General features: G+C 42.0%; 1 protein-coding gene across 7 annotated transcripts in view; it reads right to left on the bottom strand.

Moving 5' to 3' along the window:
- The window catches only part of Fry (FRY microtubule binding protein), a 479,403-nt gene that overhangs the window by 246,600 nt on the left and 210,715 nt on the right, over window positions 1-22,088 (bottom strand). The window lies entirely within an intron of this gene.

Genomic DNA, 22,088 nt, shown 5'->3' on the forward strand with positions numbered 1-22,088 from the left:
GATTAAGAAAATGTATAACAGAAAAAAGTAAAATGGTGATTTTTTTTTAATCTAGGTTTCTCCAAGGGCAGACACTGCCTTCTGTGCTTTCTGATGGAAAAGACTCTGGAGCCATCACTTCCAAGAACCTCTAAGAAGCAATGTTTAGAAGCCCAGCTGGCTGTTGCTTTCAAAAGGGACACAACATACACCTCTAGGAAGAAAAAGGCTAGGAAGTTGATGCCTGTAATTCTAGCATTTGGGAAGCTGAGCCAGGAGGACTGCTGCGAGTTCAAGTCCAGCCTGCACTATACAGTGGGTTTAAGGTCAGCTTGAACTATATATATAGCAAGATCCCGTCTCAAAAAAAGGGAGGCTCTGTTTGGCCTGATTTTTGCCATCCAAGATATGGACTGAAGTTTTCATTTCCATTCCTACTGGGCCAGGTTGGGATGCCCTGATTTTCCTTTACAAAATGTGTAGAGTCCTACTTCGATTAGATTTTGAGCAGGGCAGTTATCAGGGCTCCTAGTGGGTAGTCTCCATTCAGAATGCAACAGAATGAACGAAGATTTTAATTAGATAGTTACTGAAAAGTTCCTTTGTTTATAAATGTAAATTTCATGTCTCTGTTTTTTAAAAATTTTATTATTTTTATTTTATGTGTATGTGTTTATTGCCTGCATGTAGGTAAGTGTATTTGTGTCATGTAATGCCCACAGAGGTCAGAAGAGGCTGTCGGATCCCCTGGGACTGGAGTTACGTACAGTTGTTAGCTGCCATGTGGGTGCTGGGATTCGAACCCGGGTCTTCTGCAAGAACAACCAGTTTTCTTAACCACTGAGCCATCTCTCTAGTCTTGTCTCTCTGCTTTTTTATGGTGCTTTGTCATGTAAAATTCTAGCACGTAGAGGTGGTGCAAGCTTATAGTCACAGCTTCTGAGGAGGCTGAGACAGGAGGCTCACTTGAGCCTGGAGTTCAAGGCCAGCCTGGGCAACACAGTGAGACCCCATTTCTTGTTTGTTTGTTTTGTTTTACTTTTACTTTTTGAAACACAGTCTTATTCTGTAGTCCAGACTGGCCTCAAACTGGAGTCAATCCTCCTACCTCGGCTTCCCAAGGGCTGGGGGGATTACAAACATCTGCTACCCTGCCTTTCTGTGAAATCCTATTTTTAAAAGAAAATTAATTTCTACTTTGCACCAGTCAATTACTAATAAGATGGTCATATGTCAACTATCTAATGAAAAACATAAAAGCAAGTTGAGTTCAGGAATGGAGACAACAGGAAGGGAGAGTACAGAGCAGAGATGAACAAACACGACCTTTAAAGGGAACCGACAGTTTCGGGTGGCTGGGTACAGAGAATGAGGAAAACAGTCACGAGAAAAGAGAATTCCAAGTTTAATAAAAAAGACTACTTCTATCTGGTCAGATGGTGGAGATCAGGTGCTGCCCACTCCTGTCCTACCTCCATTCTCTTGGCAAGCAGGCACCTTATAGAAGTAGGGCACTGCCCCAGCTCCTGCTCAGAGAGACATCAGATCTCTACTATCTTCCTACTGTATCAAGGTCACCATGCTTCAGAACTGAATATCAGCCTCAAACCTGCATTTAGAGTCCAGCATTTTATTACCTTTGGTTTTCCACAGGGTTGAATCCATTTCTAGAGGGCAGCAATGACCTGAGTTGATGTAAAATACAGTCGAAAGAGCAGATCTTGGGACTAATTTCATGACAGTGAGATGCTCATGACAGAGACCCCTGGCAGTCCTCTGGCTAAGCTGCTGCATTTTGAACCAGAGAGCTAAAATTCAGGCACCAGAATGCCTCTCAGACAAACCCTCCATTTACAAGCCCAAAGTACCAAGTGACTGATATCTTAAAAGGAAGTATTCATCTGTACTTCCAATCTGATATCTTTGGGAGTACAGAGCCCATGAGAGTCAGGTGAAACTGTCCAAGCCAACCTTGCCCCATGCCCGGGGCAGAGAGCTGAATGAAGGGACAGTGCCATGACTCCGGGTTCACACAGTTCAGCCTTGGGAATCAGGCACAGTGAAGGTCACAGTGCCCTCGTATGGGATTCACTCCCATATTTCAGTAAGCTCTCTCTCTCTCTTTATCCTACCCTAACCAATTTCTAATAAGTTCTAGCCTTTTGTCAGCATGATTTTCAAAAGGAAACATGACAGCACCCTTCAGTAAATCAGCTTTCTGGTGACTATGTATTTGAGAACCAGGAACTTTGTATACTTTAACCATCAAAAGTGGGCCACAAAGTCCTCCCTAGACTAAGCTTGGTGGCCCATGACTGCAATTCTTCCCAAGTGGGAAGAAGAAGGGTTAGGAATTTGAAGCTAGCCTGGACTACAAGAGACCCTATCTCAAAAGAAACAATAAAAAGCAAAGAAGAGCACTGTAAGCTAAATATTACCATAAATAAAATCACGAGATTCCCCCCCCTTAGCATTTTCCTCTTAATCTATACATTATTATTTGTCAAAAAGGAAAAAAAAATCATTTGTCCAGTTTCTAAATTTATAACAGTCTGGTAACAGAAAATTCTAAGGGAGGCACAATAGTTTCACGGGTACAGACTATACCAAAGAATACAAAGATGCAAGACGAAATGACAGAACCTAGAAAGGCCGCACATATTTGCAATATCTGCCACCAGAACTTCACACCGCAGCTGCCCAGAGTCTTGGTCTCACAGGCTTAGATGGACTCTCACTCCAGCCAGCACGTTGCCACAATGTCCACAGAAGATGGCAACCAAGACAGGGTCGGGTTGTTTACTCCCCTTCCCTCCCTCTCCCCCAACTCCTTTTCTTCTTCTCCAGCACCTCTCCCAACCCCCTAGGCTTTTTGAGACACCATCTATAGCCCAGGCTGGCCTCAAACCCCTTATGTAGCAATGACCTTTAACTCCTGATCTTCCAGTCTCCATCCCCTGAGTGCCGGTATTACAGGTGTGGGCCACCTCACCTGGCTAGCCAACCTGGAGTCTCTTTATAGAGCGGTAAAGAAAGATAGGAAGATTTCCACAGGATAAGATGAGGGGCTAGAGGGATGGCTCAGTCAGTAAAGTGCTTGTCACACAAGCTTGAGGACCTGAGTTCAGATCTGTTGTACTGATGCCAAAGCTGGGAGTGGCGGTGCACATCCGAAATCTCAGTGCTGAGAGGCAGAGACAGGTGGGTCCCTGGAGCTCACTGGCCAGCTAGCTAGTCTAGCGGCATCAGTGACCTAGGTTCAGTGACAGACGATGTCTCATAAAATCAAGTGAAGGGTGACTCAGGAAGACACCTGATATTAACATCTGGTCTACACACACACACACACACACACACACACACACACACACACAAAATTTTTGATTGAAAAGAAAAAACAACAAAGATTGGCTGTAGGAGCAGCCACGCTTCTTCAAGAAATTTTTGATTGAAAAGAAAAAACAACAAAGATTGGCTGTAGGAGCAGCCACGCTTCTTCGGCCCCATGCTACAGCCCCATGTTTCAGCCCCGCACTATAGCTCTGCAACGCCTTCAGTGACTGCATCCTCCTTTGCCTTTGACTCAGCCTGGTAAATGAATCCGCCTGCCAGGACCCATGCCACTATCCCCTCCTTCACCTGGCCAGGCCAGAGGACTGCCTTCCAAAAGCCTTGTCCATCAGTGTCTGGAGGGCAGGGTTAGCTTCTCTTAACATTCATCCTCCACATATATGAATCCTGACAGGTCATCTAACTCAACCTCCCCTTGAAAATATGTGTTGAAGAAACAAGAGGAATGTGGGGTGTGGGGTGTGTGTACTTCGTATGTGCATGAACATGTGTATGTGGTACGCTCACCTGTGCATGCTTGTGTGGAAGCTAGAGATGGACTCTGGCTTTCTTCCTGTATTGCTCTCTATTTTTTGAGACTAGGTCTGTCATGGAACCTGGAGCTCACCATTTCAGCTAGACTGGCTGACCAGCAAATCCTCAGGATCTTCCTGTCTCTGCCTCGCCAGTTCTGGGATTACAGGTGTTCACTGCCACACCCAGCTTTCACTTGGGCACTGGAAATCCAAGGAGTGGTCCTCAGGCTTGTGCAGCAAGCACTTTACCTACTGAGCCACTGCTCCAGATCTTTTCTGGGTTTTTCGAGACAGTGTCTCATTAGCAGTAATCCCAAGCTAGTCTCAAACTCACTACAGATCATCCAGGCTGGCCTGAAATTTGTGTCAATCTTTCTGTCTAGGCCTCCTGGGTGTGGGATTACAGGCATGCACCCTCACACCTGGCACACATTTTAATTTGTTGTTGTAAAAACTTCATTCTCCAAAAAGGGTTGGATAAAAAGCATTTGCAGGCAGATCTCTGTGAGTTCGAGGCCAGCCTGGTCTACAAAGTGAGTTCCAGGACAGCTGGGGCTATAGGGAGACCCTGTCTCAAAACAAAAACAAAAACAAAAAAAAAAAGAAAGAAAAGAAAAGCATTTGCTATGCAAGCATGGGGACTTGCGTTCAATTCCCCAGAACCCATGTGAAAGCCAGATGCATAGCACAAGAGTCTGTAATCGCCACACTCCTCCAGGAGATGGGAGGTGGGAAAGGAGGCTTCCCAGAAGTTAAAACAAATTACTTTTTTAATTGTGATAAAGTAAACTCCACACAATTTACCATTCCAGTCAGTGTAAGTGTACACTTCAGTGCCATCCATGTGGTGAACTGCTTTCAGCTCAACTCCATTCTCCTTTCCTTCTTTATTTCACTTTTCTGTCTTTACCCAATAGCTCAGTTTCCCAAGAAAATGTTCCTGAGGTGGGTGGGAAGAGATCACCTGCACTTATTACTTTTGATTCTAATTACTGAATCCTTCCATATTTTCCTTCTCTCTATATTTTGTTTTACAATTTAATTTTGGATTAAACGTGTATTTTCCCCCATTGCCTTATTTTGTTTCCCATTGATTTTAGTGATAGTGATGGGGTGTGTGTGTGTATATGTGTGTGTGTTGTGTCAGAGAGAGAGAGAGAGAGAGAGAGAGAGAGAGAGAGAGAGACTCTATGGTGCTGAGTATTGAACCTTGGATCTAGTACCTTGTGTGTAGTAGATAAGCAAGCACTCTGCTACTGAGCTACACCCCAGCCCTGCTGATGTTCTTTTCTTGCTTTCGTGGCTCCAAATTTTGTTCCCATTTGGCTTCATTGGATGATTTCAGCCATTCTTCCTCTTTCACTAGGTTTCTGTATTTTATATGAAGGAGGAACTATTCCTTAATTTATAAGAAGTCTGTTTGAGGCTTTGGGGGCCCATCCAATTCTTCATTACTTCATTTCTGACTACAGGTGATGATATTTTGAACATGACTTCCCCCCCACCTTCATTGATTCATAGCTTAATTTACAGGCTGCTCTTGGCTGGCTCCAGTCTTTAATATAATTTCCCTAAATTACCAACATTTCCAGGAATGCCTAGGCTAAATACAGGACAAATACAAGCAGCCCTCCACAATCTGTAGTTCAGCTACATTTTTATTATGCTGCTGGTAAGAAAGGAAGAGGAAGCCTCGGTGTCCTCTGGTGAGACCCCAGAAGCCAGCAGTGGCCAATGATGTGACAGAAAGCAGGCTCTTTCTCAGCCAGATTCTCTCAGAATCTGTACATTCCCTCTCTCACTGAAGACCACCAGCCCTCCTCTCTTCTCAGTCTTCACTCACTCACTTTCAACCAGCACCTAGGTTTCAGGTCCTGCTCTAGATTGTGGGAACATGGAGAAGGGGGCTTGCAGTTCTTCCCAGCAATATGTTCTCCATTGTAAAGCAGTTTCACATGTATGTACCACACAGCCTATGTCAGACTGCAGGAAGTTCTAAAAGGAAAAGGGAAAATGAAGTAGAACCCACAGCTGCAAGAACCTCCTCTTCTATCATCTCCCAGAAGCAGGGTCAGATGCATGAGCTTGGAGTTGTTCCAGAGAGGAATGGAAGCTGTGTATTTTTTGTGTCTAAGAAGTCCAGGGGCAATTGGCCATCAGAAATGGCGCTTCCAATTCATCCCTTTGACCTGCCCCATATCCATGCATCTATTTGGGAACTGCTGCCAGTCTGTGAAGAGCACGAATCAAATGCTCTTCGGGTGCCATGTTTTCCTCTCCTCCCTCCATGAAGTACATGCCTCTGAGAAGAGGAGCATCTTCCCTGATTTCCCTCCAGCTGGCAAAGGCAGATGAAGCACAGAGCCAGTTTTTCAAAACACTGGGTTCTTTACTAATGCTCTCTTACTGGAATCTGATCCTGAGCATTTGAAAATAAAATGGTTTCTTCTTTTCCCCAGTGTCCCCACCATGACAGACAGTAACCAACCCTTTAAAGTAGGTGTGCTTCCTAGAAATGGTGATCTAACTAACAAATTATTTCCTAGAACTCAGTGGACATCTTTTAACTAAGGAGTAAATGTATAAGAAGTCTTTGTTCACAGTTGGATAGAAATTATTTCCTCTGCCAGTTCTCCATACCTTGTTCATTTTGCAAGTGGTGAGGGTGAACTCTGTTAGTAATCAATAGCAGGAATCTTTCTTTGGAGCTGTGACAATGCCCACCCCCAAATCCTTCTTTTCCTGTAACACTCACTTTGCTTAATGACATTAGAGGAACATTTCATAAAACAAGGATGATGCAGCTACTGTATGTCACACTGTGAATGGAACAGTAATAAACTGTCCACTAAGCTATTTTATGAAGATGCATAAGAAATGGTAAGTTAGAAGCATTGCTAATTCTCAAGATGACCAGAAATCCTGGGAGCCAGGTAAAGTAAACTTGGTTAAGAAGAAAAATTACCACCACCACCACCACAAACAACAACAAAACCTTCCAAACGCAGTAGGAAGAATTCTCCTCTGAAGAACAATATTAAGAAATAGATGATGTTGGGAATAAGAAAAAGTGTTCATTTGAGCAAAAGACAAGGTTGTTTAACAAAATAATGATACTTAGATAATTTACTTTGTTTTAAAGTAGGTGTGGTGGTTTGAATGAAAGGTGGTCGCCTAGGAGCAAGCATCTGAACACTTGCTCAGTTGCTAGTGCTGTTTGGGGGAGGTGACCTTGCTGGGGGAAGTAGGTCACTGGGCGGGCTTTGAGAGTTCATAGCCTCTTCCTGCTTCTAGTTTGTCTCTCTGCTTCCTGTGAGTTCTTGGAGATGTTAGCACTCAGCTTTCCACTCCAGCTGCCCTGCCTGCCTCCCCGCCATGATGGACTCTTATCCCGCTGGAACTTTAAGTGAAATACAAGTTGCCTCTATATGTTGCCTCGGTCATGGTGTTTTATCAGAGCAACATAAAATTAACTAATACAGCAGGTAGCAAAAGCATATTAGGTAAAAAGTACACAAAAGAAAAAAGGGAAAACATGCCGAAAGTAATGTTAATGTCTGCTTAATGAATTTCTGCCAAATCCTTAGGTGAAATGTCCCTCCGAGGCTTATGGATTTGATATACTCATCTTTCTCTGAGTTCTCTGGCAATTCTTAAATTGTATTTTTTTTTCCAAGGGGGTCCACAGACATCCTTAAGACAGCTGGTCTCTTTACTCCTTACCATAACCCTACAAGAATAGAAGTTTCTGTTTTACAGATAAGGTTAGGAAGGTTCAGAGAGGTCAAGTGGACTTTCCCAAAAGTCACACAGCAGGCATCCCATGATCCCAGTCTGTGTACACATTCTGTAAGCTTTCCATATCGCTCACTATTTTATTTTCTTAGGCATTTAAAATAATTTTCATTTTAGTGTGGTAAGGACATTTCACATGTGATCTACGTTCTTCTCTTTTTAAATCACATTTTTACTTATTTTTATTTATTATATGTGTCTGCTAGTTTATACATGCACCATGTGTGTACAAGTACATTTAGAGGCTAGAAGAGAATATCTGATCCTTTGGAGCTAGAGTAGCAGGTGGTTGTGAACTGCCCAATGTGGATGCTGGGAGCCAAATTTCAGTCTTCTGCAAGAACAGCAAGTGATCTTAACTGCTGAGCCAGCCCTCCAGGTCTGAGATGTACTTTCTTAGCCAAATCCTAGATATATTATTGCTGACTGTATTACCCTGAGTCCACCTGGATGGCCAAGCTGAATTTCTACCTGCCCTAATCTTGTTTATCTTCTAATAACAAAATGCCACAGTAAGTCAGAAGTTCCTCTATAGGTGGACTGGCCCAAACTGATTGGATTCAAGATGACTGCCAGGGTGTCTGCCAGACAACCTGTAACTTCTGCATGCTAAGTGACCCACTCTTCAGCCTTCAGACTCACTGAGGTTGACCACTGCCATGGTGAAGAATAGAAGGAATCATAAAAGGAGAGAAAGTCAGCATGCCTGCCTTCCTAGAAAACTGCACAGTCCCAGAAAAGCCATGGCTTCTCTCCCCTTGATCCAGTTCTCTCTTCCAAATTTCTTCTTTTACTTTATATCTATAACCTTTGACACTCAATGGCTACAAGAGTGATTTTTAAGATTATCTCCCACCTCTTACTTTTGATCATAAATAAAAATCTCTTTCACTGCTCAGCTGATACCTAATCTTTTTAATGGTTTTATGACTTATGGCGGGGGGAAGGACCCAGTTTGGGAGGAAAAACTGATAATACAGAACAGTATCGTAAGACAGACCTGTGGTGCTTATTCATCTTGTTTTACTGCAGCTTTATGCCCACAATGTAGTCCCTGGCAGCTACCACCATTCTGTTCTAAGAATCTGTTTTAGATTCCTTGTGTCTTCAAGATTTGCCCATGTCCGGCACGCTGAAGAGCCTCCTTCCTTTCTGAGGCTGGACATCAACCTGTTGTATGCATCTTCTTTATCTAGTCACCTGTGCTAGATAGCTTTAGTTGTCAACTTGACACACTTGGGTAGACGAAGCCTCAATTGGGGAATTGCCTCCATTGGACTGGACTGTGGCCATGCCTGTGGGATATTTTCTTGATTTTTGAGTGATGTGGGAGGGCCCAGACCATGATGGGTGGAGCCACCTCTGGGCAGGTTGGTCTGTATTGTATAAGAAAGCAGGTTGAGCAGGGGCCAGGGAAGCAAGCCAGTAAGCAGTGTTCCTCCATGGCCTGTGCTTCAGCTCCTACCTCCAGGTTCCTGCCCTGTGCTCCTACCTTGGGCTCCCCCAGTGATGAACTATGACTCGGGATATATAAGCCAAATAAACCCTTTCCTCCCCAAGTTGGCACTGGTCAGAGTATTTTGTCATAGCAAAAGACAAACTAGAACACCATTATTTGCCAGTGTAATGGTATCAGCAAGATTCTTACCTTGCCTTTTAAAAATCTACCAGGATTATCAGACTGAACCCTAAAATTATAGATAGTCTGTTGTGTTGTCAGGTACACCACTGGCTTGCAAAAGTTAAAAGTCCAAAGGTGGGTGTGATGATACGTGCCTGTAATCGCAGTACTAGGGAGGTTGAGGCAGAAGGATCACAAGACTATCAGGTCATCTTGTGTTACACACACACACACACACACACACACACACAGCATAAAATCTGAATATTGATAATGACATAACTCCTACTACTTGCTGACCATCAAATTATCACTGGGAGCTGATGGGTGTGGGAAACTCCAGTTTGGCTCAATATTGTTCAGAATGTTGACACTCCAGGACCTTGGGCTCATTACATCCTCACCATAATTTTAACATTCCAATAGATGCCACGACAGAACCAGTCATTCCCAAGTTGGGGGAGATAAGAGGTAGCACCCTGACTTTTATAACCCAAGCCTGGTAAGATTCAAACCCCAGACCTACTGGGGAGCAAGACCTACATTTGGAGCAAGAACTCCTGGTCATAGATATAATAAAGTTTCCTGCCTGCTCTCAGGACTGTTGGGTTATTTGAAATGGTATTCAATAGAAAAAGTACCTCAAACGTCAGTAACACTTACTACTTATGATGAAAATTGAATGAAATAAGTCCTCTAACCATGGGTCTTACTCTGGCATAAGCTACTTTTGGGGTTTCAGGAGATAAGGAAATAAAAACTAAATGTGATTTGGAGAATAAGGTTTCTTATAGATTTACATAGTTAGACATTTTCTAGATTGACTATGTCTTCGGGTGATGGAGATTTTCTTTGCTAGGCTGTATGACCTCTTGAGCTAAAATGCACCTTTAAGTCATGTGATGGGCTTTGGAAAGGCCATATATAAAAAGAGCCAGCAGTGAGGATCTAGGAAAGCATCTGAAATCTGAATAATGACACTCACAGTACTCTCCAGGTACATTGATGACACAGTTCTCTGTCTCTTTCCATCTGTGTCTTTACAAAAGCATTTTTGCCTTTGGTCACTCCAAGAATGGGAGGGAAGGAGGGAAGGAGGGAAGGAGGGAAGGAGGGAGGGGGGGGAGAGTTAGTTCAATATTTAAGGAAAGTCAATACTGAGTCCTGAACTGTTTTCTTTTCTCTGCCTTCCAGTAGCTTATCTTAGAAAAATGACAGTAACACCTCAGTGACTTCTCTGTAAGTCTGTCATCTGCTAAGATGCAATTACATGGACTTCCCCCTGATTTTCAAAGTAGGTACTGTCACCAGAGCCTGAAAGAATGTCTGCCAAGACCTGTAAGCAAAGGAAGATGAGGTTACACTGACATTTCAAGGTCCTTTCTCACCAAAAGGAGATCAAATAACATGCTTGAGGCAGGATAATCCTGGTTTTCAACTTCCTCTTTCTCCCCAGGAGAACGGACAAACTGCTCATTCAGGTGTCCTTCCCTCATTGTCTCTTTTTAAAATACTTTCTTCCTCTTCATGTTTGCTTCATGCAGCAATACCTTATTAATCTGAACTCTACGAATTCAAAGTTTGTGATCATTTGACCAAGGCCTTGAAGTTTTTTTATGCTAATTTTAAAAAAGACTTGCTGACTTGTAGTAGTGACCTCCTTGGTGCTCAGAATCTTTATTTAGTACTTAGACTCACCTGACAGGCTAGGGCCCTGATTCAGTGTCAGTGTCAGGGCCTGGGGTGGGGGTGGGGCTGCATTTCTGTCCAGCCCCTGGGTGATGCTCTGACCCACTGATACTCAGGCATAAATAAATATGAAAGCAAAGGGGAACAGTTAACCAAACTAATCAAACGATTTTGAATGAAGTTCACACTTTGTAGGCCAAACAGAGTAGGAGGAATGTTGAGCCAGGAACCAAAGGTGTGAGTTCTGCATTACTCTGTAATTACACTTAGTAATGATCCTGGACAGGAAACTGGTACCAACTGGGCTTCAGTATCTTTACCTGTTGTTGTTATTATTATTATTGGAGGGGCTGGGGATGAATCCAGGGCCTTGCGCATTTTGGGAAAGCAACCCCCATACCCCCACTGAACTTCATCCTTAGTTTTACCCTGTTATTCTTGTTTGTTGGTTTGTTTGAGTCAGGGTTTCATATAGCCCAGGCCGGCCTGAACTCCTTCTTCTTTTTTTAAAAAAATATTTTATTATTTTTATTTTATGTGTATGTGTGTATTGCCTGCATGTAGGTAAGTGCGCCTGTGTTGTGCAAGGCCTGCAGAGGTCAGAAGAGGCTGTCTGATCCCCTGGGACTGGAGTTATGGACGGTTGTTAGCTACCATGTGGGTGCTGGGATTTGAACCCGGGTCTTCTGCAAGAACAACCAGTCTTTTTAACTGCTGAGCCATCTCTCCAGTCCTTCCTTATTCTTCTTTCTCCACCACCAAGTGCTAGGGGCTACAGCTGTGTGTCACCACACCTGACTTTTACCTGTTGAAGAAGCTTGGTGAGATAGTGCTTTTTGATTCCTGTATTCCATGACTATTTAAAAACATGCACTGAAAATGTGTCACTTTTTCAAAACTTCCATAATCAAAGCATTTCATCATTAACATTCACCTTCTTGTGAATTAATATTAATTAATTAATATCAACTATTGAGATTCTAGCATCTGTCCTCTCTATAGAGGAAAACTTTACAAATGCCCCAAGCTTTCCAGTTACACCTCTACTTCTTTTCTGGTGCCATTCACCTTTTAATAAAAACTAGAAACTCCTAAAGTACAGACAGCCACAAGAAGAAGTCTGTTGTTATTCCTGGCTGTAATCTCAAGACTTATCTTAACATTTAACACTTTAAAGAACACATCATGTGCTGAGTGTCTGTGCTGTGCTGGCGTAGTACTGCTCTGGGCTACTGAGGAGGCAAGCAGTATGGAATGGTGGGTATCTGGCCCAGGTCCTATGGGACCAGCAGGATTTTGACACACATGGGAAAAGGGCACCTTAAGCAGAGGGGAGCAGTACGAAGGCACGTGGAAATCTGTTGAGTTTTTCTCCATACTCCATCCTTCTATCATCCACACATCCCTATACATTCTCTGGCTTTGTCTTTACCCAGGGATTGGAGCTCAAGAACAGGGCTGTCTTGTCTTTACCTCAAATAGTAAATACCAGATGCCATCAAATGAAAATTTGTGCTTAATACTTATCGACCTGAATTCATCCAATGCTACAATACAGAATTTGTGTGGGTGGAATCATTAAAGAGTCATGCACAGGAGAAACTTAAACTCGTATGTTGCACAAAATGGAGGTTTTAAAGTTTTCCCATTAGAATTAAGGTCTTGAATGACATGCTGATGAATGTGGACTTTATTTATTGGGTAAATGGGAGCCAATAGGTTCCAGGAAAAATGCTGATCTGATGTTCCAGTGTAGGATGGGGCAAAAGCTACTTGGAGTGACAACACACATTAAAATATAATACACTTACAGTGAGAAAAATAAGGAAGGTGGAGATCTAGAAGGCGCCTGCTGGAACCTACATCTTAGACAAATGGATCTGAAATCCTGTCATCTTGCCTTTGCTTCATAAAGAAAACATGCAAGCTATGTTTCCTGGTACAAGGACATAATGATTAAGGTGTTTAAGAAGCTTTTTTTGAATATTGACTCTCAATGCTTTCTTAAAATGCTCTAACTTGGCAGGATACTGGCCAGAGTTCTTGTATCCAAACACTGAAAATTGTTGGCTATGTAACTTGGGAATGACAGTGTAGTGTTCCGTTTCCCAGTAATGAGACAGAAATGACTGTGACATTACATTGGAGAGGGAATTAAGTACTATACCCTGTAGTCACATTCATCAAGATTTCAAAGATTAGAGATGATACCTGCTCACAAGGAAGGCAGGAGGCAGGTGCAAGGGAAAAATCACAAGCGAAAGAGACAATGTAGAATTAGGTTTATTGTACAAGCAAGTCAATAGAAGAGACAGAAACAGGCCAAAGGACACTCAAGAGACAAAACAATCACATGAGTGTGAATTTTGTCTGAATCTTGATTCAACCAAAGCAACTGATAAAAAACACATTTTATTCTGGGCATGGCAGCATATGCCTTTGATCCCAGCACTTGGGAGGCAGAGGCAGGCAAATCTCTGTGAGTTCAAGGCCAGCCTGATCTACAAAGTGAGTTCAGGCCAGCTGGGGCTACAGGGAGACCCTGTCTCAAAGACACCAAAAAATAAAACCAAAAAAACCGATGTTTTATGACAGGAAAAATTTGAATATGGAATGCAAGTTAAGTGATACCAAAGCATTATGGTTAATTAGATATGATCTAGCATTATGGGTAACTAAGAAAATATCTATACATTTTCTAGAATGAATGCTGATTATAGGGGCTTCAGTGAAATGATATACATTTGATTCAAATACTTTAATAAAAAAAAGACAAGGCTTAAATAAAGTGAGCTTGATACTTGATGAGTGATAACAGCATGAAAAGAATTATACAACTATTTCTTCTTTTGATTTGTTCAAACATTTCATAATAAGATGGTTTATAAAAAGCACAGGAGTAGAGCAGGTGATGGACACCTGTAACCCAGCATGTAGAAGCTGAGGCAGGAGGATTACGAGTTTGGAGTAAGTTTGAACTACACAATGAGCTCCAAGCCAGCACAAGCCACACAACAATATCCTGTCTCAAAAAACAAACAAACAAACAAACAAAATCAAAATCAAGCTAAAATCAAAACAAAGTAAAACAAAAAGATATGGTTTATTTATAAAACGCTTCCTATATCTTATAATAGCAATAATAAAGGAATTCTGTTTTAGAGCTTCAATTTGAAAAAGTTACTAAATTTAAAAAAATTGGACCCCATCTGTAACCCAGAATTGCTCACAGGGGTTCACGAAAGGTTCAGGCCCTCCACCCTGATGCAGAACCCAACACTGGACAGAGCAGTACCATCCCGGAGCATCACACTGACACACAGTGCACACAAAGGCAGGCAGGGTGTCACTCCGCATCTTTACCATACTCATGCTACAATATGGTTTGGACATTTCAGAAAAATTTCTGTCTCACACTACGAATGTGATCAGTTAACAAATTCATGAAATAATACATTTACACTGAGAGCCTAATATGTGAAAGGTGCTCTGCAAAGTTCTACAAAGAACACAAAGGTAGATTTTAAAAAGAGGTTGAAAGGCATAAAATTTTATACATTCAAGCACATGATGCCACAAGGTAGTGTAGTCAGGTTGAACCGCCAGTGGAAGAGCATATGAATTTGGATCATTCACTCATCTGTTCACTTAGTCATCCAATGTTTCTTGAAGACCCACTCTCCTACATGCATTGCCCTTTTCACTGGGGAGGAAGCCAGGCATGGCCCCTTCCCAAGCACAGTGCACAGCATGTACATGGAGCAGACACAGACATATTGAAGCAAAGCCCTGGCTAGGCTTCTGTGACAGGGGCACAGGGGACACACATCTGTGACTGGGGGATGCCAGGACTGGCTTCCCTAGGATGGTGACACTGATACAGAGAGCTAGAAATAACTGATGATAGATACAGTTAGGGAAGGTTTCAGGGTGAAAAGAATGGCAGTCCAAGGGTTGCAGGTATTATAAAAATGAGAGAAGGAGATGCCATGGTGTTTCATTACTTGCCTCCTTCAAATTATACAAGAGGCCCTTCTGACGAGCCACTCCTCCGTACTCCTACATGCTAACAGTCCAGACCAACTTTACCCCAAGTATTAAATATGCTTTTTTTTTCTGTCTCCCTAACTATGCTTAAATGCCACAGAGGCAAGGAATTGGTTTTATTCCTTTTGTATTTTCACTTTGTGGCACAGTGCCAGACTTAACACTCAGCATTGCACAGATATTTGTTACATCAAGGACTAAGGAAGTATTAAGTACAAGGTCATGAATTGTCTGCAGCTTGGAAATCCTACATTTAATGCAAAGCTCACATCAGGACTATCAGGAGAGCTATTTCTGCAATCACACAATATTCTTACAAGCACCAATATGCCCAGGAGTAGAGTATTTTATCAAGCCATGTCATCCCAGCTGAGTATACAACTCACAGTACATTGGAAGTGCCTGGCTTATTGATTCTTTAAAGCAGAGTCTGTCAAAGTGAAGTTTGTCGCCCATTATAGATCCTAAGACCAATGTAGTGTGTGTAGATTTTGAATTTGATAGAACAGAATAGTGGCTATAAGAAGAGAAAGCAGCAGACGGCACTGTGCTTGTTTCCAGTCTCTGGCTGCGTCTGCAGATGTGCACATGTGCATTCTGGGTCTCAGTGAAGAATGTGTTTCTTGCTGTGGGTCAAAAGGTTCCAGATGCTGAGGGGACCATAGTCACTCACAGACTGTTATCTGAGGCCTGCCAGAATGACAAACTACTTTTTTGATATATTTTATTGAACACATAAATCAAGCTTCAAGGACAAGTGAGGGGTCACAGTGGTGATGTCTTTGCAGCCAACCCGGTGGTACATTATACAGAGATGCAGCATAAATGAACACTGAAGACTGTGTGCTCAGTGTTTGTGGATCTTCCACCAGGGCAGATTCAGAAGCTGCCATATTTTGAAAAACAAAGGCTGCAACTCAAAGTTACAGTGGTGTGCATGCTAATATAATATGCTGTACTATAAAACTGTATACCTGTACATAGGCACAACATATATTACAATATGCACTGCAGTATATAATATATGCATTTATGTATAAAATAGCATATATACGATAGATGCAGGAAAAATGTTATATACATTGCACAATGCATATGTTAACAAAATCCACATCTTATACATCTATAGTATGTGAACAGCTTCCTCTGAACTGAGGCAATAGAATCCCAGCAAACATTTGTTTAATATTAAATGAATAAGTGAAGTCACTTATTGACTAGTTAGTGTCTGATTTTTGATCAATACTGAAATATTTACTAAATATCTGGTTCATTAAAAAATGAGAAAAAAAAGGAAAGAAAGCTGGGTCCGTGCTTTTAATCCCAGCACTTGGGAGGCAGAGGCAGGTGGATTTCTGTGAGATAGAGTCCAGCTTGGTCTCTATAGCAAGTTCCAGGCCAGCTTGGACTACAGGGAGACTCTGTCTTAAAAAGATCAATATATATATATATAATTAATATGAGCTTTTTCTATAGATTCCAGTTTTATTTTATAATGTACAATGACTATGTCAAATTCACTTAATACATGCCCACCAGACATTTAAATCTACCAAGCCACTGAAGCAGATTTGTTGTTACTGCTGCCTTCTAAAAGTAAAGTTTATAAATTATGAACAAGAAAGACAGTGAGTGTGTTGGGAAGGAGATACATACCTGCACTCCCAGCTGAGAGGTTGAGGCAGGAAGATGAAGGTTTTGAGGTTGGCTTGGACTACATAGAGAGACCCTACTTAAAACAAAACAAAGGTCAGGCATGGTGGCTCATGCCTGTAATCTTAGAACTGGAGACACTGAGGCAGCAGGCTTGCTCAGAGTTTGAGGCCAATTTGGGTTACATAGTGAGTTTCAGGCCAGCATGGGCTATAGTGTAAGGCACTATCTAAAAAAACCCAAGCTAAAACAAAAGCCAAACAAAAAAACAAGAAAGGAAGGAAGAAAGGAGGGAGGGAGAGAGGGAGGGAAGGAGGGAGAGAGGGCAGACAAGCAAGCAGGCAACGAATGTGTGAATGTGTGAGTGAAGGGCCAAGGCAGTGAGACTGTGGGAAAGGATTGCTTACTGAAACAGGGAGTGGGTCTGCAGCCCCCTCTGAGGGACCCACACAACAGAAAAGGTGAGCATTTCACATGAGTCCTGTTTTAATGCAGTATTTTGGGGGGAATAACTGAAATAATAAGGTTTATCATTGAATTTACATGCTCATCATACATTGTTTCTGAGAGGAAAATCTGCCCTAAGCCATATTCTAAAAACTACAAGAGAAAGAGGCCAAATAATGACCAAAGATTTTATTCCTAGAAACAGAAAATGACCATACCCAGATATCTAACAGCTTCATTAGAGATGATGCAGAATAATTAACAAGTAATTCACTCTCCCAAATTTTTAATAAATGAATGATTCTTCTCTATAAGAGGAATATGTGGAGATTTTCCCATTTGTAAATTAGTTTTTCCTACCTTCATCAAATAGAAAGTTAAACAGTCAATATCTAAGATACATGTAATTAACTCTGTCATGGATGTTTCTTTTTATTAATCTTTTGGAACTGTTATACAATATTATTTAAAATGTCAGGCTAGGGGGCTGGCAAGATGGCTTATAGGGTAAAAGTGCTTGCCACTAAGGCTGATGACATGAGTTCAATCCCTGTGACCCACATGATGGAAACAGAGAACTGACTCCTACATGTTATCCTCTGACCTCCACATATGTCATAGCTTATGTGCCCACACACCCACTAAATAAATAAATGCAATAAAAAAGTCAGACTAGAAACAATATAACTGTTAAAGGAAAAACAGTATGCAGTTTGGACCCATTAATGTTGGTTAACAAAATCCTGTTTTTAAATTCACCAGCAAACAAGAAAAACATTTAATGTTTTAAATGTTGGCGAAGGCTGAACAGAAACAAAAGGAAAGGTGCTAAACTTAGGCCAATTTCCATATTTAAAACAAAACAAGGAGATTCACACAAATATTTAGAAGATAGCAAGCATAAACCTTATACTGAAATTCCAAATTCTACAGTATGAACTATTTTCCAAATACATACACACTGTTTCTATGGGCCAGCAATATTCTAGCCCAGCCATGTGAAATCTTTAGTAAAAGTTCTGTGCATGAACAAAATTCCATTATACCACAGCTGCTTATTCATGGGATCATACGAAAAGGAAGAAGTCTTACCCTGAGTTATTACAATCCCCGAAAAGAGGCCTTAAAAGACCTGGCTGCTGTTTGAACAATGCCATTCTAAGTTAACCCCTGCATGGGGAGGCAACAGCTCCCTTCTCACATCCACTCAAACCCAAGGAGCATCTGCCCATACTCAGCATTTGAAAACTATCTACCACCCCACAGGGACAACAGTCTTTCATACATACCAAGACCTTTGATGAGGCTGATCACACAGGATCTTCTCCAACAAGCTGTTGTAATCTCCATGAGCGTGAAATGAAGCCCAAACTAACAGTCCAGACCAGCGACTCAGACTATCTTCCAAAGGCAAAAAGCGTAACAATAGGCTCCATGTTCTTAGTAGGGCTCCTATGTTTTCAGTCCAAGGTATATTTTTAGTCAGGTGAGAAAAACCTACAGTAGAAGACAAACCAAAACAGGCCTTCCATCCAGGGCAGACTGTTCATACCAGTGGGACAATTTTTAGCTACACAGTAAGACAGTGACCTACAACTCACAGAGTGCCCGTATGTCTATATTTATCCACGAGAACATACTATGCTGACAGATTAGCGAAGCTGCTCAGGGCACTCCAGGAACATGAGCCCGACTCACAGTTTGTCATACACAGTCCACGCATACCAAATGCACGGACCATGCCACAGATTCAACTGGCCGACCTTGTGTTCCCATGTTAGTGAAATCTAAGCAAAGATAAGACACTGTGGGTGATAAACTATTGCTTTGGTAACCAGGGCCTCTTGACCACAAGTACAAACAGCTTATATTCTTCCAGGCAAAATCTAAAACAGAGAATTCCTATTGGAAGCCAAGAGTCAGCAAGAAACCATACACCGGTAAGGAAAAGGAAACACTGAACATCTGTTGACATAACTCGTAAATAATGGGATTGAAGTGATGGGATTCAAATTTGATGCTATGTGATTTTTAAAGACGCAGTCTAAACTGACTTAACAAAAACTTAATAAAACCACAAAGAAGCTAATATTTGCCAACATTAAGTGTGCTAGCCTCAAAAGAAACCAGGAATAGGCTAATGAAACCAGGAAAGAAACTGCAGTGTTAATAACAAAATTAACATATAACCATTTGTCTTTCAATGTCATTATTTCTGTCCAAAGAATTCTATGAGGGTCAATGAAAATCTCTTCCTTCCCTAGCACAACCAGGAAGAACAGGAAAGCCAAGAAATGTTCTATTCTTGACTTATGGTAATTGAAGGTTTTTCTTTAGCAATGGAGGTTGGAATTGCAAAGCAGCATGGGAGGAGAACTGACTGATGGACTGAAATGTCACAGGAAGGGAAGAATGTCCAGTTACCAAAATGAACACTTACAGTGACTGTCTTGGTTAGCTTTCTACTGCTGTGATGAAAGCACTGACCAAACCAATTTGGGGAGGAAAGGGTTTATTTGGCTGACAGCTCACAGTTGGTTATAGAGGGAAGCCAAGGCAGGAACTCAGGGCAAGAACCTGGAGGCAGGAGCTGAAGCACAGACCATGGAGGGACACTGCTTACTGGTTTGCACCTCTGGCCAGTGCTCAGCCTGCTTTCTTATACAACCCAGGACCAACTAAACCATTGCACATTCCCACATAACTCAATGACCAAGAAAATGCCTCACAGACATGCCAATCCAATAGAAGCAAAGCCCCACTTGCGGTCCCCTCTTGCAGGTGTGTTAAGTTCACAACTAAAGCCATCCAGCACAGTGACTCTAGAGAGGCAAACCCTAGCAAAGATACCCCATGGCACCCCTGCAGACTACATATTTTGGACTTAGAACATCTTTTTAAAGACCTGGCTGCGATGGCAATGTGACATTGGTTGACACTTTACTAGAGGATCCAAAACAATTTTAAGACACTAGTATGCCTGTGGAGGCATCTATGTTTGGAGGAAGAAGGTTTCAGTCTAAACTGGAATTGAGAATCAGTAAAAATTTGTCCTTTGTTAGCATCTCGTCTCTTGTGCTGTTATTGGACCCGTAAATGATGAGACTAGCCATTCAGCTAATAGAACATTACTTAAAACAGTTTATAAGAGCTGGGCATGGTGGCGTACACCTTTAGTCCCAGGACTTGGGAGGCAGAGGCAGGTGGATCTCTGTGAGTTCAAGGCCAACCTGGTCCACATAGTGAGTTCCAGGACAGCTGGGGCTACAGGGAGACCCTGTCTCAAAAAAAAGAGGAAAAAAAAAAAAGTTTATAAGCATATGTAAAGAAGAATTCTTGTTTGTTTGTTTGTTTGAGACAGGCTCTCATCCAACCCAGACTGGGCTTGGACTCAGTAGCTAATGATGACCTTGGACTCTAGATTCTTCTAAATCTACTTTCCAAGAACTAGGATTACAGACATGCACAACTATGTCCAGCTTGTTTGGTTTTTGTTGTTTTGAGACAGGGTCTTACAAGGCTGAGGTTGGCCTTAACTCCTGATCTTCCTGGCTCTACTTTCCAAATGCTTAGATTACAGGCATAAACAACCACATCGAGACTTTTGTTTTGTGGAGATGATCTCATGCAGCCTAGGCTGGTCTCAAACTCTGGATCCCCTTGCCTGTACTTCCTAAGTGCTGGGATTACAGGTATAAGCCACTGTACCTGGTGTGCCATTTAATTTTCAATCTTTTTAGAGATCCCAATGACTGAATAATATTAACAGGAAGTAAAGGAAATATAACCAAAAGGAGTAGAAAATGAGCTACTCTGTGGGTATGTGTGAGGGGTGCATGTGTGTGTATGTATGTGTGCATGTGGATGTCTGTGCACATGTATGAGTGTGGAGGCTAGAGAGATCGACGTGGGGTGTCTTCCTCATTGCTCTGTACCTTTCTTTTTTTTAATATTTTCTTTATTATTTTTATTTTATGTATATGCGTGTATTGCCTGCATGTAGGTAAGTGCACCCATGTCATGCAATGCCCGCAGAGGACAGAAGAGGCCAGCAGATCCCCTGGAACTGGAGTTACAGACAGCTGTTAGCTGCCATGTGGGTGCTGGGATTTGAATCTGGGTCTTCTGCAAGAACAACCAGTGTGCTTAACCACCAAGCCATCTCTCCAGCCCCCACCCCTATTTTTTGAGACAGGGTCTCCCTGTAGCCCCAGCTGGCCTGGAACTCACTATGTAGACCAGGCTGGCCTAGATCTCATAGAGATTTGCCTGCCTCTACCTCCCGAGTGTTGGAATCAAAGGTGTGTACCACCATGCACAGCTATTTTAATTTTTAAAAATAATTTATTGAGAATGTCATACAGGCATATAACTATATAAGGTATTTTGATCAAATCCATGTCTACTCCCTCCCCTCCAACTCCTCCCATACCTCCCCATCACTTTTTTCTGATAACTTCATGTACTCTTTCTTCTTCTTTTTTTTTTTATGGGGCTTTTTGCTATTCTAACATTCCCCCCCTCTGAAGAGGTAACCCTAAAATCTTTTAAGGATTAGATAAGAGCTCCCAAACACTTCTGTTGACATTTTTTGGCCTTTTGACATTTTGTCCTTTGTTGCTAAGAGGCCCAAGGACATTTTGACTTAGAGCCAAGAAACTAACTACTTTTCTTTGGGGTCTTTTTACACTAACTGCCTAGCCAATTCCTATCTCTTATTCTTATCACACCATCTTCTGAAGAGGTTACCCAGCTTGTGGATAGGAAATCGAGATGCAGACTGGCTTCTTCCGTGCTGAACAGGGATGCAGAGTGAGGCAATTGGGGTACCCCTTCACTGGGTCTATCTAAAAGACTCCCAAATTGCATAACTCTTGTCTCTAAGGGGAGAAGAAAGTCTTTGAATCATGAATAGGAGATGTGAAGGAGAAGTAAAGGCAAGAGTAATTAGCATTACAAGTTCTAGACAGGGAACTAGAAAAAGTCAGAAC

This window comes from Nannospalax galili, unplaced genomic scaffold (genome assembly GCF_000622305.1).
Source record: "Nannospalax galili isolate Female #2095 unplaced genomic scaffold, S.galili_v1.0 scaffold768, whole genome shotgun sequence".
Taxonomy (NCBI): domain Eukaryota; kingdom Metazoa; phylum Chordata; class Mammalia; order Rodentia; family Spalacidae; genus Nannospalax; species Nannospalax galili.